At 39.1% G+C, this 21797-nt stretch overlaps 2 long non-coding RNA genes across 3 annotated transcripts in view; one reads left to right on the plus strand and one right to left on the minus strand.

Annotated features, from left to right (window-relative positions):
• The window catches only part of LOC148142500 (uncharacterized), a 207461-nt gene that overhangs the window by 143123 nt on the left and 42541 nt on the right, over window positions 1–21797 (plus strand). The gene's annotated exons all lie outside the window — the stretch shown is intronic.
• LOC122565101 (uncharacterized) overlaps window positions 3534–21797 on the minus strand; it is a 52854-nt gene continuing 34590 nt past the window's right edge. For both annotated transcript variants that reach the window (XR_006316085.2, XR_015751812.1), the window contains 3 exons: window positions 8474–8630; window positions 7655–7797; window positions 3534–5899 (listed from right to left, as the gene is read on the minus strand). This is a non-coding gene — a long non-coding RNA (uncharacterized LOC122565101). The remainder of the gene's footprint in view (window positions 5900–7654; window positions 7798–8473; window positions 8631–21797) is intronic.

Here is a 21797-nt window from a genome sequence, read left to right on the forward strand (position 1 = left end):
AAAGGGAAGAATGATAATAACATTACAGATCTTGCAATATTTATTGTAGAGTGAGTTATGCAACTCAATTATTCTTTCTGGTGCCTTTTTTCGGATGAGATGTGAAGTGCAGATCCAATCTGCCTTTGCAGGTGAAGGTAAGAGACCCGCTGGCACTATTTTGCAGAAAAGCAGTGGAGATCTCCCTGATTTCCTGATCAATATGTATTATTCAACCACCACCAGTAAATCAGATTATTTGCTTCCTTAACTTATTTCTATTTTGAAGGATCTTGCTGAATGTAATTTGACAGTTACTCTACATTGTAATAGTGACAGTACATATTCAAAACAATTCTTTTTAAATTTTCTTCTGTTTGGTTCATTTGGGAAAGTCCTTTGCTTTATTATTTAGGTGATGCAAATATCTACTTCATGGTTCATGTGTTTTTGGTGAACATTTTTAGGAATTAAAATTTAAATGTAGAAGATGCAATAAATGCAACTGGTGCAATTTGAAGATTAGTACACTTGAAATATTGGAGTCTTGTTGACTTAAGTTAGCACTATAGAATCATCAAGAGCAGGTGGAACTGCTGACTTGGATTGGTCATATCTACACTGATTGCAGTAAAGACAGGTCAAGTGTATTATTTACTTTGCGAGTTAAACCTAAGTTAATTAAAAGCATGTGGTGAACTTTAAAAAGCTGTGAAATCAATTCATTTCATCCAATCAAAGAAAACATTGCAAGTAAGGGGTACTTAACCTGAAAATCAGGTTAAGGATAACGTAAAGCAGACTACATCATCATGTAACAGAGGAAGGTCCTCTAGCTTCAACTTATCCATACTTTTGTTGGAAGAAGTTGGTTGTAATTTGGAGCTGGGAGAATGTTAAAGCATAAGACATTGGGTTACTGAGTCTCAGAAAAAGTTCTAAGGAGTGATGGCCGTGTGCCACGGATCAAGGTTAGAGTTAAAAATTAGCCTGAGGACCCATTGATAGTTCAGTGCTGCGAAGTGGGATGAAGGAAGCTCACAAGTAATATTTGCTTGATGCAGCTAAGAAAGATTGGAGCTTGGGGAACTCCTTTGAGCTGTTCAATCAAAGCTGAAATTGTGCCAGTAATTAGACACTTGGGACCAGCCTCAAGAGACCTGGGGAATTTGGACTCAGGAGAATAAGTTGAACCACCAAGCTATGAACATTGTGGAAGCAGTCTGAGTTAAGGGCTTTGAGGATGTTCAAAGGCATGATCTTTGAAAGTGAAGAGTTGGAATTCATTTGCAAATGAAACAGACAATTAATGATATATGAAAGCAAAATACTGTGGAAAATGGAAATCTGAGATAAAAACAGAATGTGTGAGAGAAACTCAACAGGTCTGGCAGCATCTGTGGAAAGAGACACCAAACCAAAATATTGAGTTAACGTGAATCATCTTCAGAACTGTTCTAAAGAAATATTCCATGGAACAGTCATATCAGACTCACACTTTTAACTCTTGTTTCTGTTTTCACAGATGTTGACAGACCTGCAGAGTTTCTCCAGCACTTTCTATTTTACTTTGAAATGAAGGTTTAATGAGATTTGATGACTTATAGTTTCAGTATTGGCTGGGTTGAATCTGGCTTCATTGCACAGCCCATTTAGAGTGAAATTTGTGAGGTATTTGACCACAGCTTCTCTATTGACTCGAATTTACCGCATGTTTAATCCTTAATGTTAGAGTCTAGGCTGTACATATAGAGTCATTGTCCTTCTTGTTCAGTAGAAACATGAGTCATTATTGCTTTCTTTGTTTATACAATAAACATTTTTAGTATTTGAAACCTGCCATTTATTTTCTTACCTTTGGTTTACCTTCACAATCTACTGTTTTAAAAATTACGGTCCAGCAAGCAGATTATTAACAAAGATCAAATGTATGTTCTCATAATTGAGATATAAATTAGATAGAATAATAGAGATGTACAGCACAGAAACAAACTTCTCTATGCCGACCAAATATCCTAAATTAATCTAGACCCATTTTCCAGCATTTGGCCCATATCTCTCTCTATCCTTCCTATTCATATACCCATCCAGACGCTTTTAAATGTTGAATTGTACCAATTTCCACTACTTCCTTTGGCAGCTCATTCCATAGACACACCATCGTTTGCATGTTAAAGTTGTCCCTTAAATCCCTTTTAAATTTTTCTCCTCTCTCCTTAAATTTATGCCCTCTAGTTTTGGATTCACCCACTCTGGGGAAAAGACCTTGTCAATTTACCCTATCCACACAACTCATGATTTTTTAACCCTTTATAAGTCACCCTTCAGTCTCTGATGCTCCAGGAAAAATAGCCCCAGCTTATTCAGCCTCTCCCTATAGCTCAAACTCTCCAACCCTGGCAACCTCCTTGTAAATCTTTTCTGAACCCTTTCAAGTTTCACAACATCCTTCCTATAGAAGGGGGACCAGAATTGCACACACATTCCAAAAGTAGCCAAGCCAATGTCTTGCATAGCTGCAACATGACCTCCCAACTCCTATACTTAATAAAATGACCAATAAAGGCAAGCATACCAAACTCCACCTTCACTATCTGATCCAACTGTGACTTCACTTTCAAAGAGCTATGAACCTGCACTCCAAAGTCTCTTTGTTCAGCAACACTCCCCAGGACCTTACCATTAAGTGTATAAGTGCTGCCTTGATTTGCCTTTCCAAAATGCAGCACCTCACATTTATCTAAATTAAGCTCCATCTGCCATTCCTCGGTCCATTGGCCCATCTGATCAAAATTTTTTCTATTTTCACTATACAGAAGAACTCATAATCCTGGGTGTTTCAACTAATTTTGCACTTCATACACTGTGGAATCATAACATATTCATTTTGGGGAGAAAGAAAATTAATCAGCTTTTTCTTTTAGATTCCCTTCAGTATGGGAACAGGCCATTTGGCCCAACAAGTCCACACCGATCCTCTGAAGAGTTACCCACCTAACCCATTCCCCCACCCCAGACTAGTGCACCTAACACCATGGGCAATTTATCATTGCCAATTCACCTGGCCTGCATATCTTTGCAGACTCTATGCAGACAGTCACCGAGATAGGAATCAAATCTGGGTCCCTGGCGCTGTGAAGTGGCAGTGTTAACCACTGAGCCACCGTGTCACCCAGTGATTGCTTATTATCAGTGATGACTGCAGTTTAACACCATCACAGGAAACAAAGCTGTAGTTTGTTTAAGTTATATGCCTTCAACTACGCCATCTATATATATATTGTTGATTATTTTGTCACTCACAAGTAGTCAATTCCAAAGGTAGCTTGTGATGTTGGTTGCAGTACTAATGAAGAGGAGAAAGTGAGGGCTGCAGATGCTGGAGATCAGAGCTGAAAATGTGTTGCTGGAAAAGCGCAGCAGGTCAGGCAGCATCCAAGGAACAGGAGAATCAACGTTTTGGGCATAAGCCCTTCCTGAAGAAGGGCTTATGCCTGAAACGTCGATTCTCCTGTTCCTTGGATGCTGCCTGACCTGCTGCGCTTTTCCAGCAACACATTTTCAGCTGCAGTACTAATGAAGTCTAACTTGAAGTTTCGAGGTGAGAGGTGAACTACTGGGGTTCGTTTTCATCTCCATGGCCTGATAGAAATCGGAAGGAGCAGATAAGCTCTCATATTAGAGGACCTGCTTGATTTGAATTTCTCCTCATTTCACAAGCAAAACAGGTGGACTTTACAAATGACAAGTGATCAGCTTATTTGGCAGTCAGGTTAAAGATTGCTCTTGTGAAAAGTTTTGGCATTGCTTTTTGTGTTTGGAGACTTTCCAGTATTTCTGTTGTTTAAGGAAATTATTTTCAATAGATCTGGGTAGGAACAGTAGATCCTAAAGAGACAGCAAATTTCTCATTCTGATGGACTATTGTCAAGCACTAGCCCTATATAAATGTTTCAGGGTAAAGACTGATGCTCTCAATCAATAGGGAAAACTCAACAAGAATGGAAAGTGGGTGTCCAGGCCATTTTAACCTCAGAATAAATAAAGCCCATTGAACTTGTGGTACTGTTATACTGCTGTGAATGAAAGGACCATGATTCACAAATTGTGAGGATGAATGACTTCTGAGATCCCTCTTTCCAATTTTATAAACCTGATGCTGCAGTTTGCATTACCTACACACATTAATGGTTTTCACTCTGAACCTGGAGCATTTACAGATAAATGGAAGGAATTATGTCAATTTTGGAATAGAAAGTAGGTCACTCAATTCTTTTAACACTATCAATCAGTTGTTCAGCTGAATTGTAAAGTGCTGTGAAGTGAGTGACATTTTTCCATAGAAAATCAATTTTCACTGTGATGAAATAATATTATTGAACATGTTTAGTAAACTTTTTTATACATGTACGGAAATGCCATCATTGTCAAAAGCTATAAAAGATAAAATGCAAGTACAAAGTTATTACATACTGCATTAAATCTAAAATCCAGTATGCATCTATAATGTCATGACACCAGGTTATCGTCCAACAGGTTTATTTGAAATCATAAGCTTTTGGAGCGCTGCTCCTTCGTCATCTGAATATAACCTGGTGTGATTTCTGACTTTGTTCACCCCAGTCAAACATTGACAGCTCCACATCATACATCAATAATGGTAATCTTATCAACATAAAAGTTGCCATTGTCTTAGCAGAACATAGCTTGCTGTCTTATTAGAGACAGATAACTAGTAGTGGTTTTACCCAAGGGTCACCACACCTCAGATGAGGGGAGAGGTTGCTCATGAGAGTCCTTCATGGTAAACTCAGCTGGTTCAGGAGCTGTTAGCAACACTCTGCATTACAAACTAGCCATCCAGCCAACTAACTAACCAACCCCTTATATTATTAGTACACTGTTTGAAATAGAAATTTATTGTGACTAGAAGGAGCTCAAAGTGTGATTGCCTGGAACACAGTGTGGGTTGTTGCTAAAAACTGCCTCAAAAACCTTTTCCATTCACAAGGCACACTGTAGATATTGGATCTGTCAATACTACATATTAGATTAGATTCCCTGCAGTGTGTGGAAACAGGCCATTTGGCCCAACAAGCCCTCACCAACCCTCCAAATAGTAACCCACCCAGACCACTACATTTATCCCTGACTAACATTATGGGCAATTTAGCATGGCCAATTCACCTGATCTGCACATTTTCAGGCTGTGAGAGGAAACTGGAGTACCCAGAGGAAACCCACACAGACACGGGGAGAACATGTACACCTTGCACAGACAGTGGCCCAAGGCAGGGATCAAACCCAGGTCCCTGCTGCTGTGAGGTAGCAGTGCTAAACCACTGAGCCACCATGCCACCCATACGGAGAAACTGTGCTACTCAGAAATATGCCACAGAGTTTAACTTTCCTTTCAGTTCTAAATTAGTGCACACATGAGTTGTAGGTTTAAGTGCTGATATATGTTTGCGTTATTTGTTCACGGGATGTGGGTATCAATGGTAATGCTTATATTATTCAGCTGTATTTGCCCTGGAGAAGATGGTGGTGAACTGAATTCTTGAGCCAATGCAATCCTTCAGGTGCACAGATTCCCACAGTGCTGTTAGGAAGGCAGTTCTAACACTTTGACCCAGTGACAGTGAAGGGACAGTGATACCATTCCAAGCCAGGACAATGCTCCAGCGCAGAGGGAACTTGCAGATAATGGTGTTCCTGTGCATCAGCTATCCTTATTCTTTTAGATGGTAACTGTCATAGACTTGTAATGTTCTGTTGAAGGTGGATGGTGAGTGACTGTAGTTCATCTTGTAGATGGTATGTACTGCAGCCACTGGTCATTGATGGTGAAGGGAGTGAATGTTGAAGGAGGGTGGTGGAGGTCATCAATCAATGGGTTGCTTTGGCCTGGATGGTTTTCCTTCAGAGAAGCAATCAATACATGTAAATTTCAAAAGGCAAATCAGATCATATACATGGATAAAAAACATTTAAAAATGACAGAACAATAGACACATCACAAATATACAACAGCTGAAGGTTCAAGTTAATTAGGGGTTTGCTACTTAAGGTAGTTTTATGTAAATAATATGACAGTTTATAATTGTCTGTATTCCTGAGTGAAATCCAAAATAAAGCAAATTCAACAGCTTAAAGCCTCATGTTCCAGGTGGCACAGTGGTTAGCACTGCTACACTTACAGAACCAGGGACTAGGGTTTGATCCCACCCTTGGGTGACTGTCTGTGTGGACATCCTCCCACAGTCCAAAGGTATGCAGGTTAGGTGAATTGGCCGTGCTAAATTGCCCATAGTGTTCAGGGCTGTGCAGGTTAGGTGCATTAGTCAGCGGTAAATGTAGAGTAATAAGGTAGGGGAATAAATCTGGGTGGGATGCTCTTTAAAGGGTTTATTTGGGCTGAAGGGCCTGTTTCCACACTGTAGGGATTCTATGATAAGTAAATATAGGGAGCTGATTTCACATGTGTACATTTTATAATAGATTCCAGTCCACCTACAAAGACAATGGCTAATCAATTGTGTGATGGTACTTTTCCTTCAAGAGAGATATGTGCTGTGCTGTTTCTCTTGCAGAGAGGTGTTACCACAGTGGTACCAAAATGTCTCCTACAGATAGGCAGTTGGTAAACAGTGTTTGACTTTTCCCTGGTGTTTTTTTTAAAATGAGACAAAATAATCATGAGTGGGTGGGGTCAGGACTCACAGGCTCAGGGAGGCTTTTCATTTTGCTTTCAGTCAGTAAGAAGGTCTACTGGCTACTGAACTAAAAGCTGGTGTACCCAGATGCCATAGTGAAGTCTCAGACAGCCAGGTTTTCTTCATAAAAATCATAAGTCAGATTGTTTCTTTCTTCTGGACTGCAGAGAGAGAGCGCGCAAGAACCAGAACTGTTTTGCTGAATTGCTTTCTTGCCAAATTGTGGGATGCTGCCTACATTGGAACAGTTGATGATTAGTGGTTAAATAATAGATTATCTTATTAATATTTCAAAAGAGTTAAAGTTACACTACTGCTCCTTCATTGTATTTTAACTGTGGTATAAGAATAGTGTGTGTCTTGATTAAAGCTTGATGTGGACACATTGAATCACACATGAAACACAGCACTTTTTACTTGCCTTTAAATAAATATAAAAGTTAGGGTCTAGGCTATCTCCTTACAATACTTGGTGGGGGTGGATATCTGGTCTGGTCTGGTCCCAAAAAAGTGGGCCTTCAAGGCCATTATCCAAATCTTCAGCAAAGATATCCAGTGACTAAAGTAAAAGTACCTGTATAAGTACTATCTTTGGATTCTAAAGTTAATTGAATATAAGCAGCTTGAAGCAACCTGCTCTAATATTAGTTTGGAAGAAAAAGCACTAATATTAGTTTGGAACTGGGGATTTGAAACAGACTCTGAATTGGTTAGATTGTGAGTTGAGCTGTTGTAAAATAATTCAAATCAGCACATACTGTTTTAATGGAATACTCAGAAAGCTTAGAGTTTGGAAGCACAGGTTTAAGAATCAAATTATGATCAAATTATAGAAGTAAAACCTGGGCAGCAAGAATTAAAGGCTGAAACGTTTCCAACTTCCTTGTTTCAAACCTTCTCTTGGCAGGACAAGATCACTAACTTAGAGATCCTGGACTGTGTGAATTTCATGAACTTACATTCAACGCTAAGTCAATGAAGTCTCCATTGTCTCAGTCAGTCATAGTGTGGATGTCAGCCATACACCCAAATATCATATGCAGAGTGAATTGATTGGTTGATTATGAATTGCTGGATGTCAATACCTCAGCTTCAAGCATACCTGCAAATGTGACATGAAGATGGCAGACATTGATGCATACAATTAGAAGACGATCATTGTCTATTTGGGTGACATTAAAGGAGATGAGGGAAACATAAACCAAAAGACTTAGAAATACCACACATTTTAAATCACACTGCAACAAACGTGGCAGAAAATGCCCTGTTTGAATCAGGCAACACCAAGGGACGTTTAACGTGGAGTTCATAACCCCGGCCTAAAGCATTGTCTTCCAAAATGGAAGATTTTTGGAGCAATGTGATGTGTCTTTCCTGCTCTGAGTCATATAAATAGCCTTCTTTGTTCTCCTTTGATCAAATACCATCTTTATTTAGGGAAAAGTGGAAATCTAACAAAGAAAATGTAATCCCATTGGACTTACAAATCAAATACAAAGGCCTTTCTAAAGAGCAATTGTTAATTTTTTAAAGTTTAGATCTACCTGAGATTTCCCACCAGCTGCCCACCCTCTCTTTGGTAGCTCTGTGGTGGATAGGGGAATGAAGTTATTTGTTGATACTGTTACCCATTTAATTGTCTTTTTCTCTCTTTCCACTTATCCCTCCCGTGATATTTCCCAAAGCAACGTGCAATTTGCCAGTTTATATAGACAGGCGAATAGCCACCTTACAAGAAGCTGTTGATCTGTCAATGCCAGTCAAATGCCATAACTCACACAGTGTACCCTATTCTGGCAAGGCTTCCCACTGCAGGCCAGGGAGCCAGACTGTCATGTAGAAATCATTCTGCAGCTTGAAGGTGAACAAGCTTCAGTGGAGCATCTTTGTAACTTCCCATTCGACAGATGTGAAACTGAGCAACTCTGGTAGCATCTGCAGAGAGAAAAACAGAAGTAAGATTTGAATTACCAGATGATTCTTCTTCAAAACTGCAGTTTGAATTTCTGGCTGCTGCATCAATTACACAAGTAAAACAAACTGAGAACAAGAATGCAGTGAGAATGACTGTACTTCTTAATAAATTAAATATTATTTTAGTGTGAATGTTGGACAAAGGATTATTGTAATGTTTCCTGACAAATTACAATGCTTTAATTACCAAGGCCTGGACATCATTAATATTCTTAACAGAAGTCTTTCTATTCTACTGTACAGCTACAGCTACCTGTGTTGTTATTTAACTGAGGCTGTTCAAATTTGGGTGATAGGAATCTGGGAGCAGCACCACAGAACAATTTTGCAGGCTTCACAAAGTCTGACAAGGACTTCACATGGATGCTCCTTCCATGGTGCTCTGAAGTTGGCTTGATGAATAATTCTTCATCATAAGACATAATATATCTGTGCAGAATTAGGCTATTCGGCCCATTAAGTCTGCTCTGCCATTTGATCATGGCTGATATGTTTCTCATAACTCTTTCTCCCCTTACCAATCAAGAACCTTAAGTACACTCAATGAATTGGCTTTCACAGCCCCCTGCAACAATAAATTCCATAGATTCACCACCCTCTGGATGTAGAAATTCATCTCAGTTCTAAAGGGTCACCCCTTCACTCTGAGGCTATGCCCTCGGGTCCTAGTCTCTCCTATTAAGAGAACATGACTGTGGTTTGTCCATTACCTGCTATTGAATAGACAGCCAACACGTACTTGGCTGCATGTTTTAGTTGTGCTTTGTCATAAAATAACAGAAAGTCCTGACTTGGAGGTGCCGGTATTGGACTAGGGTGAATAAAGGTAAAAATCACACAACACCAATTTATAGTCCAACAGGTTTATTTGGAAGTACTGGCTTTCGGAGTGGTGCTCCTTCATCAGGTGATTGTGGACGTTAAGATCATGCTTACAGAATGTATAGCCAAAGGAGCCCAGTGTCATGGAGATGCGATACAGTAAACAATCTTTGATTAAAACTTTCATCTTTTGGAATGGGGTATGCTGGTTTCTGTTCTTTGATAAGTAAATTCCAAAATTTCTTTTAAATTACATTCTCATGATAGCTCAGCTTTGTAAACAATAGGTGTGAATTCTGTCCGTGTCCCAATGCTATGTCAGACTGACAAACCCTCTGGATAGTTTTACAGAGTTTGACATAGATTCATGCAGTTTTTGAGCAAATTAAAATATAATTCTGCAAAAACAAATTCCTGTAATTGTGCTTCTCTATTATTAATGAAATTAAATAGATTGGTCTCTTGATGTTCTGTTCACCTTTGGTAATTTGGAAAGCTTACCTGCTTGTTATTGAAGAGAGAGAGAATGATATCATGGGGACCAATGTTTTATCATTTATCCACACAATCTCACTAATTGATGAAATAGCTGATATATACATAGTTTGCCACCGGGTCAGTTACTGAACCCAAGAGAGACAAAGACACAACTGATGATAGCAATGTTCAAGTTTACTCAGAGCTGTGACAACTGTTTGAATTTTCATTCTGTTGAAGGTTTCTTTTTTAGACTTATGAAAATGAGGGGTGTAGTCATCGATTTCCCTCCTACCTACAGTGCAGTCATAATTGGAACATGCCAGTGTGACAAAGTGTTGGAAACACATTTTAATTAGTGAATATTAATTCGGTGTCATGAACCTTCCCTTCGCTCTCCTGATTTGAACTGAGTTTTTGTGGTGAAAAGCTTTAAATTGCAGTCAGTATCAGCATCACCACTGACATAAACAGTATAATTAAAATCCTGTCTACAAAGATCAGTCAATTAAAAGACCATTGTCATTACCTGTTTGTGACTTTAAAGACAGAATGTAAATATAATCACATTCAGGGCAATAACATGAATATGAAAGTAGTCTATGAAGATTTTGCAAAGTTGCATGACCCTGAGTCCCACTGAAAAGACAATTTACATCCACAAGATTATAAGTGATACATAATTTGTCCAGATTTTTGAGATCAGTCTTTTAAGTTCCAAATTGACAATGATAAAATAATTTTAAACATTGTAACTACAGGGTAATATTTGTTAACTTTGGGGTCAACAGAAACAACAATAATGACTTGCATTTCCATGACTACTGGATCTGTCAAAATGTTTTGCAGCAAACAAAGTACTTTTGACATGTTCAAAGGTGTCTTCTTCCAATCCAACCAAACACAGATGGAACAGTTCATCTGAGAGGCAGCACCTTGGATAGTGCAGCACTCCCTTACTGAAATGACAGTTTAATTTTTATGTTCAAGTTCTGGAGTGGGACATGAATGTTAACAGTACTGGTGTCCAAACTGTGGTCTTAGGTCACAAATAACCTCCAAAATAAAACCCTCAAAGCTCTGGCAACAGGTTAAACCTCAAAAATACTATTATGCAGTTTTACTCTGTTTGTACTTCAACATTCAGGAGGTGTTGCAACGTTTCTCAACGTATATTCCTGATTTGTCTTCATTAATTCACAACACTAATGTCTGTAGGTGTCACTAACTTGAGAAATCCTCTTCTTTATTGTCTGCTATTATCCAGGGTCACTGAACCATGGCATTTGATATCATTTTAATATGGGACAAGGTGAAAGGACAGCTCCTAAGTCTTCCTCAGCTGGAATGGGGATTAAATCTCATTGTTTTGACATTAATCTGAACAACAGTTTTCTGGCCTACTGAATTTAATGGTTCCCCTACTTGAGATATGCACAAATAAATGGGATTGAAATACGTCTGGTTCCCAAAATTCCAAAGTAAGAGCCCATGTTGTTTATGTAGATCAGAGAGCTTAGGCACCCTGATTTAGAACATTGATGTTCTGTATCTCATCAAACCCATGCAGAAGGGACTGATTTCTGGTTATTTGGAAGTGATGTACATAGAATTGATAGCACAGAAACAGGCCGTTGCACTGAGCTAGTCTATGACGTGGTTTAGGCTGATTTACGTATTTTACGTGAGCCTCCTCCCACTCTATATCAACTAATTCTATAACTAATCTTACAAAAGGCTTTTGAATTGGTTTTACAGTGAAGTTGGTCAGATCAGACATGCTTGTGTTTAGTTCTGTTTTCAATGCTGCCTTAAGATATTAGTTGAATTATTCATCCTCTGTTTATATCACTGCAACCCCCAGACCTGAGTCACATATACACCACACAGTCTCAAATATCACGCTCCAGCCCCCAGCTCACCCTTACTACCCAACCCTTAGAAATAATGCAATGCTCCCTCCCTCTTGTGCTGACAAAGGTCCTGAACTTTCAGCTAGTCTTCACTCTGCAGCCTCCACACTAGCACTGATAACCTCAATGTGCCTTTATTCTAGCACTCTGTGGTCCCCGCACCACACAAACTAACTCCTGTTAGGTTTCCTTGCTGTCTAAAAATGATGACATGTTTAGTCATAAATCAAGATTATAAAACGCGTGGCAGCTCAAAAAGGGGAGCTAGCTTCCTGAACGACAATCCATTTTAACATCATTTGTTCTGTTTTCAAATAAATTCAGTCCTAATGATAATGCTGCTTTATTCTTCAACATTTCTGTAATATCTGATATTACTAGCAGTCAGCTTATATATTAACTGTTGATCAATTCTATATAACAATATAACAATTAACTTCCACTTTAATTGCCAGGCAAAAATCAGGTGCAAGTGGACTGCCCACCTACTTACACCATGTCAATGTCGACAAAACCAAAATGTTGGCAATGTGTTCAACACCACCTTCCATTCTACCTCAGGAAGAAAAGGTATAAACTTACATCATGGCAATAGTTTTAGAGAGAGAGTAACTGATGTTTTATCCAACACACCTATCTATGAATTCCCTTGAAGCATTCCTTTATTAATTCCCTTGATTATATTGCTTTATTATCAGCTGTGGCACAATTGGCAGCATTCTCATCTCGAAATCAGAAGGTTCTGGATTCAAATCCCACTTTGGGACCTGAGCATAAAAGTCAAGGTTAACACTACAATACAGACTTGCAAAAGTGTGGTATGAGTAGCTGTTATTCAGGTGGGACATTAAACTGAGGGCCCATTTACCTATTCAGGTGGAAGTAAAACATCCCCAGGCATTACCTTGAAGAAACCCAATAGTTGACAATTATCAGATTGTGATAAATTATGGAAGTTTGATGAAATACCAATTGGCTCTCATGTTTGCTACACCAAAACAGTGACTATACTTTAAAATTATTTCCTTGGCTGTAAGGGACTTTGCTACTAGAATAGTACTATTTGTTTCTGAGGGACCTTCTTGAGATTTTTGGGGGCAATCTTTTGGCTTTCATGGGCTACTTTTTTCATTCTCACTAACTCCTTTATTATGTGACACAAGCATACAGAAACAATACCTCTGTCTTTGTGTTGACATAAAGCGTATTTAGACTCTCACAGAAAGTTAAATTAGAAGAGTCCATTAATATCCTCAATAATGGGCTCCCAATTACCTGAGTATTCCTTCATTGACAGGATTAAAGCTGGTCTCAACCCCTTTGGAGCCTCCCTCCTTCTCCACTTCCCTCTTGGAAGCTCCTTCTACCCACACCTACTTTATAACCTTTATGTCCCCCTCACATCTTGCAGCTTACTTTTCCTCATTGATTAATTTATTTTGAAACTAAAGTCTAATGCTAATTCTGTTTCTCATACAGTGAAAAGTGTTGTTTTGGGAACTATCCAGACAAATCATACCTTACATAAGTACATCAGGGTAGTAGAAAAAAATGCAGAAGATAGTGTTACAGCTACAGAAAAAGATCAACTCTAATACATGATAGATTCATTCGTAAGTCTGGTAACAGCAAGGAAAAAGCTGTTTTTGAATCTGTTGGGACATGTTTTCAACTTTTGTAATTTCTGCCCGATAGAAGATGGTGAAAGAGAGGATAACTGGCCAAAGAAGGGGCCTTTAATTATGTTGGATGTTTTCCAGAGGCAGCGGGAAGTATAGACAGAGTGAATGTAAGGAAGGCTGGTTTTTGTGATGGACTGGGCTGCAATTATAGTGTTCTGTAATTTCTTGTGGTCCTGGGCAGAGCAGTTACCACATCAAGCCATGATGCATCCGGATAGAATGCTTGCTATGGTGCATCTATAAAAATTAGTAAGAGTCATTGTGGACATGCTGAATTTCCTTAGCCTTATAAGGAAATAGAGGTATTGGAATCTCCTTCCGCACATCCTCACAACTGCCTTCTCACCTGGCAGACTCCTCCACTCCATATGACGGTCCCCCACCCTGACCCCCTCACTCCACCCGAACAGTATCTTCCCCAAAACAGCCTCAATGCCAGATGAAATAACTCCCGTAACCTATTGCCAAATAACCCTTTATTTACAGGCGGAGAGTCATTGACACTGATCCAGCTCCCTCAGAGTCAGCTCTCAGAGTGAACAGGATGCCTGACACTCTTGTTTTTATCTGTCATTCCGGGGTCCATGATTGGACCCAGATTAATAGCCCTAATAAGGGAACTGCTATCCTATGAGGTGGTCTGACTGACTTCATTATAATAACTACATACCTTCCCTTCTGAGTCTGTTGACATGGGCCTGTTGTTATTTTGTAGCTCCTCCTGGGTCATTTTAGCTCTGAGTCAGGTTAATCTAATTCTGCCTCTCACATGGATAGCTCACTCCTTGTGCCCAGAGGATCTCGGAAGAAATTCATTCTCTTCTTCAGGCTGCAAAGGCATCGAGGTGGTAACATTTGTTGTGTCCATCTCAGATTCCAAAGGTACCTTTAATACTACATGGAGAAGGAGAACCCCCCAGGGTCCAGAACAGTCAGAAAGGCTGTCGAGGAGCCAGGCATGTTTTGCTCCTGCACCATATGTGAGGTTACAGTTGCCGTACAGTTGAATGCTGCTTTGATATCAAGGGCAGTCACACACACCTCAACTCTAAAATCCAACTCTTTCGTTAACGTTTGGACTAAAGCTGGAATGATATTCGGATCCAACTAGCTCTGTGTAACCCAAACTGAGCATCAATGAGCAGGTTATCCTTGAACCAATTCCACTGATGACAAACCCCTTCCCCTTATCTTGCTGATGAATGACAGAAAGTTGAAAAAGTGGTAATTTGTTGGATTTATCTAACTTTCTTGGACAGAATGTATTTGGACTCATTGGGTAGATGTCAGTGCTTCAGATATGCAGAACAGCTTGGCTAATTCTGGAGCACATGTCTTCAGTACAACATCGGAGCCACATTATCGGAAAGATGTAGACACATTAGAAAGAATACAGAAACAATTTACTCAAACAGTTTTGGGTATGAGAAACTTCAGCAATGAGGATGGATTGAAGAAGTTGGAACTGCTCTCCCTGGACAGAAGAAGGCTGAGACAAGAGGTTTTCAGCATCATGAGGTGATTAGACAGAGTCGATGCGGTGAAGCTGTAAAATTTGCAAAAGAAACCAAAATGAAAAGGCATAGACTTAAAGCAATGTACAAGTGAAGAAAGGATGATGAGAGAACAAATGTTTTCATACAGTTAGGGGTATGGAATGGAATGCCTGGAAACGTAGTGCAGGCAGGCACAATTGAGGGCATTCACGTGGGCATTATTTTAGGTGGCAAAGGATATGGGAAGAAGGCAGGAGATCAGCACTAGGTATTAGAGCCAGGTTAGATTGTTGAGCTGGTGCAAGCATGATGGACTAGATGGCTTGAATCCACACTGTAATGATCCTGTGATTCTGCGATTTTGCTGGAATATAGTCCACCGGAGCCTGCCCAGTTTTACGCAGTTGAGATTTCAGCAGGCTGCCGGCCCTGGAGCATTAGGAATAAGAAGTTTTGGAATATTAGTGAGTATTTCTCCTACAACTGGCATTGAACAGAACAGGTCTGATGCCAACTGGAAGTTCTGGGTTGCTGGCACAGAGTCCTTGTGTGATCTGCACTGTGCTGGGATTGCATCCGGTCTGTTTTTTCATTTTTTAAGGGAATGTTGGTGTCGCTGGTAAGGTGAGTATTTGTTAGTCTTGAGAAGGAAGTAATGAGTACTATTTAATTCTGAGGTTATTGCATTCCTGCTTCTTCAAAGTAAATATTTTTCTTTTGTTTATTTCTAGGCAATTTGCGAGGGGATGCAACTGTTGTTAAAAATTAGGGTACAGTATAAATAAGAGCCTTCATCAGGAAAGCCCTTCCTGATGAAGGGCTTTTGCCCAAAATGTCCATTTTCCTGCACCTCGGATGCTGCCTGATCTGCTGTGCTTTTCCAGCACCACTCTGATCTAAACTCTGGTTTCCAGCATCTGCAGTCCTCACTTTTGCCTACAGTATTAATAAGTTCAGTGTAAGTTAAGGTGGGGGAGGTGAGCAAGTTTTGGCAATATAAAATGAGATTTGGCACAGAGTAAGTATGATTAAAAATTGTGAAAAAGATCATTTTCTCAGCAATCAGTATTTTTTTAAGTAGGACATGAAAAAAATACAGACTGGGAACAGGAACAGTCGAGAAATAAAGGGTATATTTTGAAGGAGCAAATTACTGCATTTGTACTGAAAACAAGAAATACTGGAGATCACAGCGGGTCAGGCAGCATCCATGGAAAGAGAGCAAGCTAAAGTTTGGCGTCCAGATACTCTACATCAGAGAGGCATGGGTTTCAAAGCTACATAGACAACTTCAAATCTCAGAAAGAAGATAGTGCTTACTTGGAGCAAAAACTTAAAGTTCGGACAAAACAGGTGAGGATGGGAACAACAAGAAATGATGCTGGCAATATTCTGATGGAGAATAAGGAAATGGCATATAAACTGAAGAACTACGTTGCATTAATTTACATTGGGATATTGGAATAATAAAAGCAAAATACTGCAAATGTCAGAAAAATGAAATAAAACCACAAAATGCTGAAAAACTCAACAAGAAAGAAGAAAAATAGAGTTAAGGTTTTGAGTCCAGCATGACTCTTAGAATTGAACTGTTAACTTGTTTTCTCTCTCAACAGGTGCTAGACTCACTAAGAACAATTGGGATTGTAAAAACCACCTGGAAAGGGTGCTAAATAGTTAACTGATCATGGTATTCAAAGAAAAATTCTAGCACCAAACAGGTTTGCGAGAATTAAGTTGAACAAACCACTTGGTCCTAACAGTCAGAACCTTAGAAGAAGCTGGAGGAGAAGCTGGTGGCACGGTGGCTCAATGGTTAGCACTGCTACCTCACAACACCAGGGTCGCAGGTTTGATTCCAACCTTGGGCGATTGTCTGTACAGGATTCTTCCGTGCAGGTCAAGTGAATTGGCCATGCTAAATTGTCCATCGTGTTAGATGCAGAGAGAAATAGGTCTGGGTGGGTTACTTTTCAGAGGGTTGGTGTGGACTGGTTGAGCTGAAGGGTTTGTTTCCACACTGTAGGGAATCTAATCTAAAAAATAACAGAATTGTTGACAAAAGTTTGTAGAAATATTATGCCAGAGAATTCATAGATGCAACTGTAAACACCCTCTTCAAAGGAGACAGGAAAATATCAGGAAATTATAGACCAGTACATCTTACTCCAGTCGTTAATCTATAGCATGGTTGATTAAATGGGTAGAAATTATTAAGCAATTTCAGAAATATGGGGTTAATCAAAGCTGGTCAGTCTAATAAGACATTTCTAAGACCACAGGAGGACGGGGATGGTGAACTGGTGGCAAGGGCAATCTACTGAATCTAAAAAAAGGAAGTCATGATTTGGAGATGCCGGTGTTGGACTGGGGTGTACAAGTTTAAAAATCACACAACATCAGGTTATAGACCAACAGGTTTAATTGGAAGCACTAGCTTTCAAAGCGTTGCTCCTTCATTGGGTGGTTATGCTGATGAAGGAGCAGGTCTCCGAAAGCTAGCGCTTCCAATGAAACCTGTTGGACTATAACCTGGTGTTGTGTGATTTTTAACTTTAAAAAAATGAAAGTAAGTTCACCTTAATGGATAAGATTTTAAGTAGAATGGAAGAGCATAGAGACCTTCATTTATTAAGTTTTTTGCGTGGATGAACACATTAGGTTCAATGCTACAGACAATGATCTTGTTTCTTTATCCAGTTGTTTCGTGCTTTTGGTTTATTTGCTTAAGTCTTACTTGCATTTAACTTTGAATTTCAAGAGAACAATATGCCCTTAATTTCTATCCATACTTTTGGCACAGTGTGTGCTGACTTGCAGGTTTTTGGGACCCTCAAATTATGCATGGCATTTTTGTTAATCTTGTTCAGAGGCAAAAAAACCCACCCACACCAAAATATCACTGGAATGCAAATTAAATTTCCCAAGTGAGATTTCTGTTCCCACACGCTGTTATTTCTGTGAAAAGATGTGTGTAAAACAACTTCTCATCTTTAGAAATGTAAGGTAGTTTACTCCTGTATCTCATCATCATTCACTTGTCGTTTGATGACAGTCATAGACTGCTGCTGTAAAGGTCCTTTTGTGGCATATGTAAAATTATCTTTGCACAACTGAAATCATTAGAGTTTTCAAAACCTAGCTGTGAATCCTGAAAATTAAATTTGTTTAAGGCTTTGATTATAAATAGACATTAACAAAATATAGCCTCACACAATTTTTCAGGTTACAGTTCAATTCTTTTTATTTGTAGACACTTAGCACCTAGATTTCCCTTAAATCAGTCTTGTATTTAGAAACACTTTAATGAGTGCTGCAAGATAGGATTTGCTGATAACAAGAAATCCATCTTAATTTGAATAATAGTGCAATAGTTTTGTGATCAATTAAAGTTAATGTCTAATTAAATTTGTTATAAGGGATTTCCTGCCCAGTATTTTTCATTAAAATAACAATGGTGGTTATGTTCACAGTAAAGGGCTAAATTTCATCTCCTGTTTGGAAATCATTCAGGTTACATGAGGCATTTGAGTGTTCTGATGAAGAATTGTAAAAATCTACAAAAAGAGAAAAACAAACATTCACTATTCGAGAAATAGCTCTTTATCAAGATGTGGTCAAAATCTTTCAAATGTTGCAATTTAAAGGACTTAAAATTCATTAAGTCTTCTACAAGTATGATCTTCTGCATCATTTTCTATCTCAACCTTTTTTCTCTCCCCCTTTCTACTGTTCTTTTTTGCTGCTGTTCCTCTTTAACACTACAATTACACCCTCCCACCAGTTATCGTAATGTAACGCCTCCACTGGCCCTGGGGGAGGGTTTAATTACAGTGTGACAATGTGTAGGCAGTTCCCATTTAAGTGTGGACAAAGGTATTTCAAATGGACATGTAAGGATAAGGACAAAATAGGAACTGGTTCAAACCTGCATACCTCAATCCAATTGCTTCCTGCAATCGAATGCACTTGTTTCCTACGCCTTGGGCTAAATTTAATGTCTGTGTCAATGAGCTCATCGTCTGGCAGGAAAGCTTTTAGCAACCATATTGCAGCTATTTCCCAATGTGATTGGATGTAGTTCATTGCCTGCCATTGATGGTCCTGTGCCTTTCAAGATGAAGAACTTATCTCTGAGAGCTGCTGGCCAATCAGAGGACGGAGGGCGACAGATCAAGTAGTTCAATTATCTAATGGCTTGCCCATGTGGCATCGGCATCCAAACCGCAGAAACCACACCTCCATTCCCTCCTCCCCCAAGCCCCATTGGCAGAATACCAGGGTTGCCAGTGGGATGAAGCCCTTCTGTTGCCTCTGTGTGGTAAGGCTATCCTCAGTTTTCTCCACCCTGATGCTATGAATTAATTGAAGAAGTGGAGTCCGCTGGTGGTTGTAGTGAAGATGACAGCATCTCCAAGCCAAGCCTTTACATCATGCATCACCATTGGAGATTGGTTAAGATCTATAAATTCTTTAGAAAGGAATTGTTTTGTCTGTCAATTAGCCACTAGTCCATATTTGTGAGAATTATTGTGGGAATATTATGGCTGTTCAGCCTGAAAATATGTTGCTATGTTCTAATCTATGAATGCTTAACTGAAATTTCTTTCTCTGCTATTCTAACAACTATATTATCTATTTATTTAAAATAGAGTGGTGAATAATTTCAGTCAAAGCATTGTGTATGGCATAATTTCCAAGTGCATGTGTTGCAAAACCAAACAAGAAAAACGTTGAAAATGGATGGTTGCTTACTTATTTGGCCATATTCTCCATAAATTTGCTTGATTTTCTCAAAGTGCACATCATGATAATGATTCACATTATCAAGTCCCCATGTACCTGAATCGCTTGTCGAAAGAAATGATGTTTCATTTATTTTTAACCCTTGCAACTAAGAGTGTTCTTTGTGTCTTTTTACATAGGCACTGGCTTTCCCATTGCAGCTACAAGATTTATTCAATGCGGCTTTCGGTTTGCAACTTCAGGAAGTAAGCAAAAAATGAATTGGAAAAAATTCTGCCTTTTCACTAGAACAGAGAAGGTTACAAGGAATTCTGCAACCTGTTCAAAACTCTTAATGAGGTCAACAGGGAAGGAGTTATTTTCATCAGTCAATAAATGTCATTAGAGGATGTAAATTTAAGTCTTCCTGAAAAAGAGAGAAGCTAGGACAAATTCCTTTTACGCTGAGAATTGACCGAATACAGAACAACAACCTGAAGCAGTGACTGCAACAGAATCCATAATCGTTTTATAGGGGGCTGAATAAATATTTGAAAAACAAAGGAAATTACTTTGGTTAGGAAATTAGACTAAATGGATAACTTTCAGAGGGTCATCACTGGTATTTTGGGATGGATGAACATTTTCGAGGTTGTAAAGTTTACACTTATTTTGTTTTATGGGAGGTTTTGGGTTCAGCAATTTACGAAAGATTTGTTGGTCAAATCCCAGTCTGGAACTTAAGGGCAAAAATCAAAGCTGACACTCCAGTGAACTATTAAAGATGCACTACACTGTTGGAGATGCCATCCTTAAAGCAAAATGTTTACCCCATCTGCCCCTGATAATGTGGAGGAACCTAAAGAAGAGCTGAGGCGTTATCATCAGTCACCTGTCCATTATTTAATCCTCAATGAGTATTACTAAACAGATTATCCAGTCATTATTACATTGCTGCTTTTGTAAATTTTCTGTGCACAAATTGACTGCTACATTTCTTACATTACCACAATAACTACACTTCAGAAGTACATAATTATCCATAAAGTGCTTTGGAATCACTTGTGAAAATGAAATTTGCTATAAAAATGGGAATCTTTCATTCAGTTAGCTGAATTTCACAGAAGAACAGATTACTCATTTATATATTTTGACAGGCTGACAGATTATAATGAATATTCATACCACATAGTTTCCCATGTTAATAGAAGTTTGAAAGTGACACCCTGAACAATCCAGTTGCTGCTGACTATCAGGCAATTTTTCCTGTTCTGAAATGGGCACTGCTTGACAATTCAAACATTTTGCCTTCACTTTGCGATTCAATAAGTTGTCTGCTGTCCCCAGTTCCACCACTGAAATATTCATCATTATTCACCAGCACTGGGAACAGATTTTGACTAAAGCTTTTCTTCATGTGCTTAAGTGACTATTCTCAGCTATATCCTCAGCATCTCTTAGCAGGACAAGGTCACAAGCTCAGAGATTCTGGAGAATGCTAATTTCATCAGTGTGTATACTCATTGTTAAGCCAATGTCCCTTGAGCTGGCTCTGTTACATTCAATAAATGGTTGGTGGCTCCGGATTTCACACAATGGCAAGACAGAATACAGGAAAGAGATAGAGTGCTTGGTGGTATGGTGTAAAGATAACAATCTCTCCCTCAGTGTCAGCAAAGTAAAGGAGATCCTCATTGACTTCAGGAAGTAAGCTGGAGGGCACGCCCCTGTCTACATCAATGGATCTGAAGTGGAGATGGTCGAGACCATCAAAATCCTCGGTGTGATGATCACCAACAAACTGCCCTGGTCCACCGACATTGATGCTATGAACAAGAAAGTGCAATAACACCTCTACTTCCTCAGGAGGTTCAGGAAATCAGCATGTCCATAAAGATTCTTACCAATTCTTATAGATGCACCATAGAAATCTTTCTATCTAGATGCATCAGGGCTTGGTATGGCAACTGCTCTATCCAGGACCGTAAGTAACTACAGAGAGTTGTGAGCACA

The sequence above is a fragment of the Chiloscyllium plagiosum genome, unplaced genomic scaffold (assembly GCF_037043375.1).
Source record: "Chiloscyllium plagiosum isolate Xiang-an unplaced genomic scaffold, Cpla_swu_hap1 HiC_scaffold_28, whole genome shotgun sequence".
Classification (NCBI taxonomy): domain Eukaryota; kingdom Metazoa; phylum Chordata; class Chondrichthyes; order Orectolobiformes; family Hemiscylliidae; genus Chiloscyllium; species Chiloscyllium plagiosum.